The following is a 12,455-nucleotide window of genomic DNA, read 5'->3' as shown; positions in this document are numbered from 1 at the left end:
TACCCCTTCGAAATCTCAGAAAGATATAGTGAGACAGGAAGCTGACAATGGTGGAGTGTTGGTGATCCTCTCTTCTGAGAACTATAAGGCAGAAGCAAAACAAAAGCTGAGGGTAAAGGTGATGGACTGACCAAGCATGTCTCCAGACCTAAACCCTCTTGAGCATCTGTGGGGCATCCTCAAATGGAAGGTGGAGGAGCGCAAGGTCTCTAACTTCCACCAGCTCCGTGATGTCATCATGGAGGAGTGGAAGAGGACTCCAGTGGCAACCTGTGAAGCTCTGGTGAACTCCATGCCCAAGAGGGTTAAGGCAGTGCTCGAAAATAATGGCGGCCACACAAAATATTGACACTTTGGGCCCAATTTGGACATCTCCACTTAAGGGTGAACTCACTTTTATTGCCTGCGGTTTGACATTAATGACTGTGTGTTGAGTTTTTTTGAGGGGACAGCAAATTTACACTGTTATACAAGCTGTACACTCACTACTTTACATTGTAGCAAAGTGTCATTTCTTCAGTGATATCACATGTCACACGAAAAGATATAAAATATTTACAAAAATGTGAGGGGTGTACTCATTTTTGTGAGATACTGTATTTTAAAAATGGTGAGCTGTCCCTAACGTGACTAAATCATCAATAATGTGGTCACAAATAAATAAATTTTCAAAATTCCAACATAAAAGATGGTACTCTTCTTACTTTTAAAGTAAAAAAAGAAAAGAAACATGTAAAAAAAGTAACAATGGAGAGAATAGTGGGATATAACCACAACCCACGGACTCTATGTATGCCCCAAAGAGACCGTCTAAAGGAAGTGATAAGCCCGAAGTGGGATTTTAAAGGTGAGGCTTGCCAGGTATATGGTAGATAAACAATGAAATCGACAAAAAAGTAGTAAAAATATAAAGATTTTATTCATTACAATTTTATCATAAAAACAAGTCACAGTAAGTGATAATAATAAATCAGTGCATGTAGATACACAATATACAAGGAACCATAGTTGTGTGAGTGGGGCCACTTATGTCCGACATGTTTCGCCAGCAGGCTTCCTCTGGGACATTACAAGCTGGTGACCTCAACACAGGTTCTAGGTATAAACAGTATAAAGTGAGTTATGCAATACAATTACAGCATTATGTGATCATTGAAATATTTGAGTTGGGGCTCACCAAATATTGTATCCAAAGAATTGCACATGCATCTGTATACCAGGGACCACTGCCGTGTATCCAAAAGTGGGGTGTAAACCCTGGACAAAAGGTCCAACCAGGTCTATCCTCCCTGCTTGATAGGAACCGGACCGGGCAATGTCGAATCACAGAGATATAATATCTGTCAGCTGCAGTCACGTTGGTAACAAAGACAGCGCCACCACTATAGTGGCGCTGTCTTTGTTACCAACGTGACTGCAGCTGACAGATATTATATCTCTGTGATTCGACATTGCCCGGTCCGGTTCCTATCAAGCAGGGAGGATAGACCTGGTTGGACCTTTTGTCCAGGGTTTACACCCCACTTTTGGATACACGGCAGCGGTCCCTGGTATACAGATGCATGTGCAATTCTTTGGATACAATATTTGGTGAGCGAGCCCCAACTCAAATATTTCAATGATCACATAATGCTGTAATTGTATTGCATAATTCACTTTATACTGTTTATACCTAGAACCTGTGTTGAGGTCACCAGCTTGTAATGTCCCAGAGGAAGCCTGCTGGCGAAAAATGTCGGACATAAGTGGCCCCACTCACACAACTATGGTTCCTTGTATATTGTGTATCTACATGCAATGATTTATTATTATCACTTACTGTGACTTGTTTTTATGATAAAATTGTAATTAATAAAATCTTTATATTTTTACTACTTTTTTGTCGATTTCATTGTTTATCTACCATATACCTGGCAAGCCTCACCTTTAAAATCCCACTTCGGGCTTATCACTTCCTTTAGACGGTCTCTTTGGGGCATACATAGAGTCCGTGGGTTGTGGTTATATCCCACTCTTCTCTCCATTGTTATATTACAGGGATGTGGTGTAGGCTTGCTAGGTCTACTGGCATCCAGGCCTGGCGTCCTTTCAATATATAAAAAAAAGTAAGTTCATGTGGAGGAGAGCTGAACCGTACATGCGCCAGTTTGTTAACAAATAATCGCTCCGTCATTGGATGGAGCGATCATGGGGTAAAGGGCTGTTGTCATTGCCCCTTTACCCCGATCCGTAATTCGCAGGTCCAGAGGAACCTGAGGATCACAGACATTCGCGGGTGCATTCCCCAGAACTAACCGGACGTCATAGTACGCCTTCCAAGAACTAACTGACCATGCTGTAGTTGTCATTTGGCTATGGCCAGTCGCCAAGTGGTCAAAGTCTATCTATCTATCTATCTATCTATCTATCTATCTATCTATCTATCTATCTATCTATCTATCTATCTATCTATCTATCTATCTATCTATCTATCTATCTATCTATCTATCTATCTATACAACCCCAATGTTCAAAAAAGTTGGGACTTTGTGTAAAATCTACATAAAAACAGAATGCAATCATCTGCAAATCTCATAAAACCAAATTTTACTCACAGCAGAAAATAGAAAACATATCAAATGTTTACATTGAGAAAATGTACAATTTTAATAAAAAAATATGGCAATTTTGAAATTGATGGAAGCAACACATCTCCAAAATGTTGGCATAGGGCAACAAAAAAGCTGCCAAAGTAAAACCCAATTCCAAAAAAGTTGGGACTGTGCCATGTTTACCATGGTGTAGCATCCTCTCTTCTTTTACTAACACTCTGTAAAAGTCTGGGAATTGAGGAGACCAGTTGCTGGTGTTTTGAGAGAGGAATGTTGTTGCCTGATTTCATGCCTAAGCATATGCTTGTCTAAAACGTGGATATATTATTCAACATTAAGGCACCTTTCCAGATGTGTAAGCTGCCCATTCCATACACACTAATGTAAACCCAAACCATCAGAGATGCAGGCTTTTGAACTGAGTGCTGGTAACAAGCCAGAAGGTCCCTCTCCTCTTTAATCCAGAGGATGCCGCACCCATGGTGTCCAAAAAAAATGTCAAATTTAGATTTGTCTAACTACAGAACAGTTTTCCACTTTGCAACAGACCATTTTAAATGAGCTTTGGCCCAAAGAAAATTTCAGTGTTTCTGGTTCATGTTCATATATGGCTTCTTCTTTGCATGATAGAGCCTTAATTTGCATTTTGAATGTCACAAAGAACTGTGTTCACAGACAGTGATTTTTTAAAAGTATTCCTGAGCCCAAGCAGCGATGTCCATAAAAGGATTATGCCTGTTTTTATTGCAGTGCCGTCAATATTGTCTTTCCACCTTGTCCCTTTATGCATTGCATGAGATTTTTCCAGATTTCTGGAATCTTTTGATGACATTATATCCTAAAGACTTTGCAAATTTACGTTGAGGAACATTAATCTGAAATTGTTCAACAATTTTTAGATGCAGCTTTTTACAAATTGATGAACCTCTGCCCATCTTTATTCTGACTCTTTAAGATGCCCTTTTTTATACCCATTCATGTTACTGACCTGTTGCCAATTAATCTAATTAGTTGCAAAATGTTCTTCTAGTTCATCCTTGCCTGTACCACTTACTTTGCCAGCTTTTTGATGCCCTGCCCATCTATTTTGAGATGTGTTGCTGCCATCAATTTTCAAAACGACCTTATTTTTTAAGATATTAATATAATAAAATGCTTAAACATTTGATATGTTTTATATTTTCTATTGTGAATAAAATATGGATTTATGAGATTTGCAAATTATTGCATTCTATTTTTATGTAAATTTTACACAGCATCCCAACTTTTTTGGAATTGGAGTTGTAGTATCATGATATTTTGCAATACTTGAGACAGCTTATAGACCACAACAGTTTTTGCCTTTGATGGCTTTGATGGATCTCCCACATGGTCAAAAAGATACATACTGTATGTACAAGCTGTGTGGGAACCAGTTAACCTACTTCTGTTCTTTTGGGCTGTAGGAGGAAGCTGAAATATCCAAAGGAAACCCAAACTCCTTTCAGAAACAGAGCCTAAACTCTGACAGTGACATTTATCACAGTTAAAAAAGCCTGTTCTTGACAGTTATGCAGACAGCGTGGTTTGTAAAATTCTATGTTTGGTGCTGTTAACCTACCTTTGAATATTATAACTGTGTGTGCACATTCAATACAACCTACCATTAGGTATTACATTGGGTAGATGAAACTATTTAAAAGGAAATTGTGGGCCAGTGCGTGACCTACAGCAATTCCTACCCTATATAGACTATCTTTACAGAGTAATATAGATACAGGACAAAAATCTTGTGTGGGAACCAGTCAACCGACCTCTGTCCTTTTGGACTGTGGTAGGGAACTGGAATATCCAAAGAAAAACAGAATTCCTTGCCGAAAGTTTTGCTGCAGGCTGCTGATACCTAAGCAATCATCCTGCATTTGTTAGATTTTTGTTAAACGAATAATTAAACCAAAATATTAGATCAGGCTATCAAATCAGGGATGTGTCTGCACTTGTTGCAAAAAAAGGCTCAGAAAAGGGTGATTGACACAAAATACTAATATGCCAAAGTGTAACGTGGCTTCACATACATTGCTCAAAAAAATTAAAGGAACACTTTTTAATCAGAGTATAGCATCAAGTCAATTCAACTCCTGGGATGATGATCTGGTCAGGTAAGTAGTAGAGGGGGTTGTTAATCAGTTTCAGCTGCTTTGGTGTTAATGAAATTAACAACATACGCACTAGATGGGCAACAATGAGACAACCTCCAAAGCAGGAATGTTTTTACAGGTGGAGGCCACTGACATTTTCTTTTCCCTACTCATCTTTTTTTTACTGTTTTTCACTAGTTTTGCATTTGGCTAGGGTCAGTGTCATTACCATTAGCATGAGGCGTTACCTGGACCCTATAGAGGTTGCACAGGCAGTCCCACTCCTCCGGCATGGCACATCAATACGTGCCATTGCCAGAAGATTTTCTGTGTCTCAAGAGCATGGAGGAGATTACAGGAGACAGGCAGTTACTCTAGGAGAGCTGGACAGGGCTGTAGAAGGTCCTTAACACATCAACAGGACCAGTATCTGCTCCTTTGTGCAAGGAGGAACAGGATGACTTTCAGAGCCCTACAAAATGACCTCCAGCAGACCACTGGTGTGAATATCTCTTACCAAACAATCAGAAACAGACTTTATAAGGGTGTCCTAAGAGCCCAACGTCCTCTAGCGGGCCGTGTGCTTACTGCCCGGCACCATGGAGCTTGATTGGCATTTACCATTGAACATCAGAATTGGCAGGTCCACCACTGGTGAACTGTGCTTTTCACAGATGAGAGCAGGTTCACCCTGAGCACATTTTACAGACTGGAGGGTCTGGAGAAGCTGTATAGAACGTTATTGTGTCGGTGGGGAGGCATATCCATGGAGGAATGCACAGACCTCTACAGGCTAGACAAAGGAACCCTGACTGCCATTAGGTATTGGGATGAAATCCTTAGACCCATTGTCAGATTCTACGCTGGTGCAGTGGGTCCTGGGTTTTTTCTGGTGCACAACAATGCCTGGTCTCATGTGACGAAATTATTCAGCCAGTTCCTGGTGGATGAAGGAATTGATACCAATGAATTGCCCCCTTGCTCGCCTGACCTAAATCCAATAGAACACCTATGGAACATTATGTTTTTGTCCATCTGAGGCCATCAAGTTGCACCTCGGTCTATTCAGGAGCTCAGTGATGCCCTGGTCCAGATGTGGGAGGAAAAACCCCAGGACACCATCTGTCGTCTCATTAGGAGCATGCCCTGACATTGACAGGCCTGCATACAAGCATGTGGGGGGCATACAAACTACTGAGTACCATTTTTAGTTGCTACAATGAAATTTCAGCAAACTGGACTAGCTTGCTGCATCATTTTTTCACTTTGATTTTCAGGGTGTTTTTAAATTCAGCACTTTGTGGGTTGATCATTTTCATTTCCATCAAACAATGTGGCATCCTTTCATTCCTAACCCATTACCAAGTCCATATCATTATAGATATTCAGCATGATATTTTTCCCCATTGAGATTTAATGTGTTTTCAAAGTGTTCCTTTAATTTTTTTGAGCAGTGTATATTGAAATTAACAGTGTTGACTTCAAATATCCAGGAAAGGAAAAAGGGAAAAGGGAAAAGAAAAAAGAGAGAGGGGGGAAGAAAAAAGAGGGAATAAAAAGGGAGAAGACAATGGAAAAAAGAGGAAAAGAAAAAAAGAAATGGAAAAAAGTATGAAACAAAGATGGATAGTTGGAGGGCTAGTGGGATTTTAGCGGTACTGTAGTCAACAATGGAAAGCCATCATGTATAAAAATAGAAATTTTATTTTTTATTAAAAATTACATACATAATAAAGAAAAAAGAAAAAGAGTTTGTAATGCAAAAATAATCATACAAAACAATTTGTTATCATGGTCATATCGATTACATACAGTTCTGAACACCACAGGCAGTATATATGTTGTACAAGCTCCGGCAGCCCCAAACCAGGGTGCCGGGCATTAACCCAACATGTTTCGCGGGTCTCAACACTCCGCTTCTTCAGGGGTATAGATTTATATGGTATAATAGTTTGCCTTAGAGTTCCTGTGTAATAGAAATATATTGTGAGAACATTGTAAACAGCATTTTGTTATTCGCATGCACAAACACATACTAGTCCAGGGCTCCCACCACCAGAGCACATGCAGGAATGGCCACCCAGTGAACGCCTCACCCACGGATGTGGAGGGGGTCATTAAGGTAGCGTGATTTGGGTAATAGGGGTTATGCGTGACAGTGTCACAATACCTGTATCTGATAGTATCGGTATCTAATAACTCTGCCTATGAGGTTGTTTGGCCAAACAATGTGGCACTTCTTTCTGTAAAACATGAGAGTATTATGTAGTGTCATGACTTGAAAGGCTCTAAATTCATAGAGATTTATGGCTCTATTAAAATTGGAGCTTACCACACTTAGATTGAGTATAGACAAGTGCATCTGGATATTACAGAGGTTCTTTTTAGACTCCAAGTTTGCAATAGGGCAATAATGGAGAACTGTATGGATTTTCCGGATGAAGGCTCCTTGAAGGAGATAAGAGGCACTGCAATGTCTGTGTAGTAAAAGGCAAATTTATATATAAGAGTTAAGGAGCGTTATTTTGAATATGTGCCAATCTATCCTGTTCAAAAGCCGCTTGTCAGCGCTTACCTCAAGTGTGTTCTGCTGGCGTGTACCCCGGCATCTGCGGAAGTAATGTGTTTACCCGCCACCTTATGAGCCTCCCCTCAACCCGGCGTGTGTGCGCACATCCGGGCGGAAGTGACGACATCACGTCGGGTCAGGTCTCTAACGGCGCTCGCCAATGCGCAGGCGCGCGCCGTGCTGCGCGAACCTCAGCCGCATCAGCAGCTGTACGCAGCCACATGACCAGACATGGGCGGGGACATAGCCCCGTGAGTCTGTCAGTCCAGAGACCACACATCCGTTGGGAGTGCTAGGTGATACCGCCCCCTGCAGTTGGATAGCGGGCAGCGATGGACTATGAATGTGCAAGAGAGGTTCCAATGCTGACATAAAAGGAAGTAAATTCAGTGTAACATTTACAGACATTTCAAGATATAGAATAATACATCATCATGCATATATATAAATATAAAGCACCAATATGGGAAAGACATTAATAATGAAGCATATATTCACAAAATGTACATTGCATGGTACCGGGATTGTTTCCAATCATAACGGCAACAGCAAATGATTGATAATCGGCATCACAGTAAGATTCTGTGTAGCCTATCAAATCAATAAATGTTACAACATGGTCTGAACTTTGGTTGCTGATCATTGATAAGAAGTAAGTGTTAGCAGATCCAGGGAAAGAAAGATAAAAGAACAGGATAATAGTGCTCATCGAGCTTAAGATGTTGGCAAAGTATATATGATAGAGCTATTTAAAGAATAGTCCCTCGATAAAGTCAGAGGAAAGAACTCTCATAGTCCAAATTCGTCCCATATACATGTGGACCGAGGCTGCAACAAACGGCCATGCAGATCCCTTCCGGGAAATCCCGAAAGGCAGCATGCAGGGTCTATAACTGCATAATCATCCAAGAAAAGGTTTGTAGGTAACCATTTCATTAATACCTGGGGGTTGTGTAGCGTTCAATGTTTCAATCCAATAGGATTCTTTTTGAAGAATACGCTTGTCCCAGTTACCCCCACGGGGATCTTGGGGGATAACCTCTAGGACGAAAAATGATACAACAGAGCTGTCAAATTTGTGGTACAGATTAATGTGTCTGGTGACACTGGTTTGGTATGTTCCTCCCTCTGAGTGATACACATGGTCCCCAATTCTTTGTCCTAATTTTCGTATTGTCTTGCCGATATAGTAAGAACCACATCGGCAAGTCATCAAATAGACCAGTCCCTGTGTATTGCAATCAGCATATTGTTTAGATTTGAGCCATTGGCCATTAGGCAGGCGGATACCGTTACCACTGTGGATCCAGGGGCATCTGCTGCAGGAGCCACAGGGGTATGTACCTTTTTTCTTTCCACAATGAGAGCTCTGTGTTGTGTAATGACTTTTAACAAGGTTATCTCTAAGGGATGTAGCTCTTCTAAAGACTAGATCAGGTCTAGGTTTGACGTATTTATTTAACGTATAGTCCTGTGTGAGAATCGGCCAGTGTTTACGTAGGACATGACGAAGATTCTCCTCATGTGCGGAAAATCTCATGATGAATCTCACATTTTGTTGGTCATCTCTGAGTGTAGTTTTATACAAAAGTTCAGATCTTGATTTTGCCTTTGCTCGATTGAATGCTTTTCTTAAAAGGCTTTTGGAGTAACCTCTGGCCAATAATCTGGATCTTAGATGATTGGCCTGCGTGTGGAACTTCACATCAGTTGCACAGTTCCTCCGAAGTCTAAGATATTGTGCAAATGGTATGCTCTTTATCAGGGGGGCGGGATGGGCACTCGCTGCGCACAGTATGGTGTTGCCTGCGCTGGGTTTTCGGTACAGATCCGTATCAATACGGCCATTAGGAAGCAGAGAGATGTTGAGATCCAGAAAGGAAATTTGAAGATGACTAATCGTGTGTGTAAATTTTAGATTAAGATCATTGTTGTCCAATGCTAATAAAAATTCCTCTAAATCCTCTCTGCTGCCTGTCCAAATTAATAATAGATCATCAATGAATCTGTACCAAATGAGAACATGGGACAACCATTGCTCCATGTTCTCATTGGAAAACACCAAGCGCTCCCAACCACCAAGATATAGGTTGGCGTACGACGGTGCGCAGCAAGTGCCCATCGCGACCCCCTGTATTTGCAGATATATCTGCTCCAAAAAAGTGAAGTAGTTTCTGGTCAAAATAAATCTAAGTAGTTCAAGGACAAAATTCATGAGGGGCCAAGTGGTACGGTCTTGTTCTTTTAAGAAGGATTCAGCCATCCGGATGCCCTGCTCGTGCGGGATACTCGAGTATAAAGCCTCGATATCGATGGCTACGAGCAGGGCATCCGGAGGGACTTGAATCTCTTCCAAATGTTTAAGTAAATCAGTAGTATCACGTATGTATGAAGGTAAAGCACATACGTGAGGGATAAGAAATGAGTCAACGAATTTGCTGGCGTTCTCAGTTAATGATTCATTACCGGATATAATCGGTCTGCCTGGGGGGAATGAAATGTTTTTGTGAACTTTCGGTAACGTGTAAAACGTAGGGGTTTTTGGAAATTTGACATTTATAAATTTGTACACATCTTTGTCTATTAGTCCGGCTGTATAGGCATAGTTGCAAAGTGATTTGAATTCTTCAATAAATCCCTGAATACATATGGATTGAATGGGACGGTACCAGTCAGGGTTTTCCAGGACCTTCATGCACATCTGTTCATATTGAGAAGGTAAATTGGAATAATTAGATATGTGCGCTCCTAGGTCGCAGGATGTCTAGGCGCACCAAAGAGAAAATAGCTAAAAAGTGCCACATCCTAATTAACAGAATTGAAAGTAAGGGAGAAAGAGATTGGACTTTATAGGCACCAATATAAAATAGTATATTCTTTATTAGAAAATTTACAAAAAACACATACATAATAAACCACAAAGAGGGGGGACATATAAAAAAAGCAACATGTCATATACGTTGATAATTGCAGTATGGCGGCAGGGCCTACAAAAAGTAGTGCAAAACACACAGCCTAATCAGATATTGATTATTATACAGTGTTCACAAGCGATACAAAAATGACCTGTGTTCATGAGGCGGCCCTGGAGATGGGATGGCCGTCTCCAAAGGGTCGTCTGTATATAGTAGACGCAGATGTTAGGTTGAATCCCAGCTGCTCTACATGTTTCGCTTAACCTATTAAGCTTCTTCTGGAGCATAAGGTAGAGACAAACATCTGCATAAGGACAAAGCATTGACAATGAATATTCTTATGCAAAGACACAACGTTTACATTTTTAAAAAACACAAAACAAGACGATTTATTATACAGTCATGACTGAATGGGTCTAATAATCAGTCAGCACATAATTGCATTCTGAGGCTGCATGCCATACCCTTGTCACAGCAGAGGACCAGGAGAGGATGGGTAAAGAGAGTGGGAGTAAGAGAGCCGGGTGGCAAGAGGAAGAGGGAAAAAAGAGAAGGAGTGAACTGGGGAGAGGAAAGAAAAAGTAATGAAAAGGAAAAGAAGGTAAAGTAAGAGAAATAAAAGAGAGAAAGAAAGAGAAAGAAGGGTTGAAGAGAAAGGAGCCTGAGCGTTTAGGAGTGCTAGCCATGCCCGGAGACACAAAGCCAGACGTAGGGACCAAGGCTTAGTGTTAAAGTAGACTGGGGTATATCTGGGAAGATGAGTAAAACAGCAACAATATACTGAGCAAAATACATACCTGAGAAAGATATTACAGGTGAGAGAACTTTATGATGAATCATGCCATAAAGGCTGGAAACAGTAATAACGAGGGGGATCGGTGCGCTGTAGTTGGGACAAGGAGCCAAGTATGAACGTCCAAACTATCATAGGGTATAGAGCTTGGAGTAGCCTAAAATAAATGATGGAATGAGTATGATACACAATGATTGAGAATGGGTCAGTTTGAAAGGAAAACTAGGTTGAGGGTAGCCGTCCAACACTTCACCTCCGTGCAACTAAATGAATATAGCTCAAGAAGGACCCCAAGTTAATACAAGGACCAGTGTCACATACATTACCCAATGAGAGTGATGATGGTAGATAAAAAGAGAAAAATTCCAAGAAAATGTAGCAACATGCATCAATAAGTTAAAATGAAGGTTAGGGTGCCTAGGGTGAAAAATAGGCATCCCCACTGTAGTGGGTGACCACAAACACCAAGCTGTGATAGAACAGAAATAGAGTAGTTGGTGGAAAATACTTACATAAATATAAAGCAAAGTATTAGCTTATTACTATGGAAGGTATGGTCCCATAAAGAGATACTGTGTGGCGACCGAGTGGGGAGAAAAGCCCCGGCCCACAGACCCAAATCGCGGACCAGTGAGGCAAAAAGCTCACATGCCAATAGACCTGTAAAGGTTACAAATAGTAAGCACACTAGAGCGCCATATAAGGGAATAAATAGTCCAAAAGGTCATGTAAACTTACCAATGGTATGCTAGGGCTCTGGATCCTGACACTACAGCGACCGTGTATGCACCCCCCCGGATGGGGATATCGCCATACTTTAGAGCGAATACCACGCTCTATTTAAAGGCCATGGTCCCGGGTGATGAGTCAGACATGTGACGTCATCAACCCCGGCCGGTATTTCCCGCGCATGCGCGGGCCACGGGCGTCACCATAGTGACCCAGCAAGCAACTGGCCGCGTCACGACACGGGGAGGAGAAAGTCCTTGTGGGTCAGCTGACCCACAACGCCTCCTCCTGTTTACGCCAGCGGGGATGCCCATTGGCAGTCAGCCGCTGGGCGTGGTTACCCGGCCGTACGTCGGCTCCAAACAGTCAGCGGGGATGGTGTGCACACGCCCCCACACGCACGGCGCTTTCCTAGAGAAAATAAAGAGAGGATGCTGGGATAGGGCAAAAAAGTGAAGATGGAAAAGGTATAGCATAATAGAAAACGGGGGAAGAGAGGTAGAGATGAACCCCCGACAGAGAGAAGAGAAATAGGGAAAAGTGAATAATATATCTGACAGGTGCGCCGTTGGTATAACCTGGAAGAGACGGTGCACCTGCAAGTGTCAATGAAACCCATAAAAATGTAATTTCTCCCCCCGGCCGTCCTATTATTTCCGGTATTGGCAATCTTACCGAAAATGCGAGCCGATTCATTGACTTTTTCTTAATGCCCCATGTACAGGCCCTCCCATCGTACAT

The sequence above is a fragment of the Pelophylax lessonae genome, assembly GCF_965119305.1.
Source record: "Pelophylax lessonae genome assembly, chromosome: 2".
Classification (NCBI taxonomy): Eukaryota; Metazoa; Chordata; class Amphibia; order Anura; family Ranidae; genus Pelophylax; species Pelophylax lessonae.
This window is presented reverse-complemented; position numbering follows the sequence as displayed.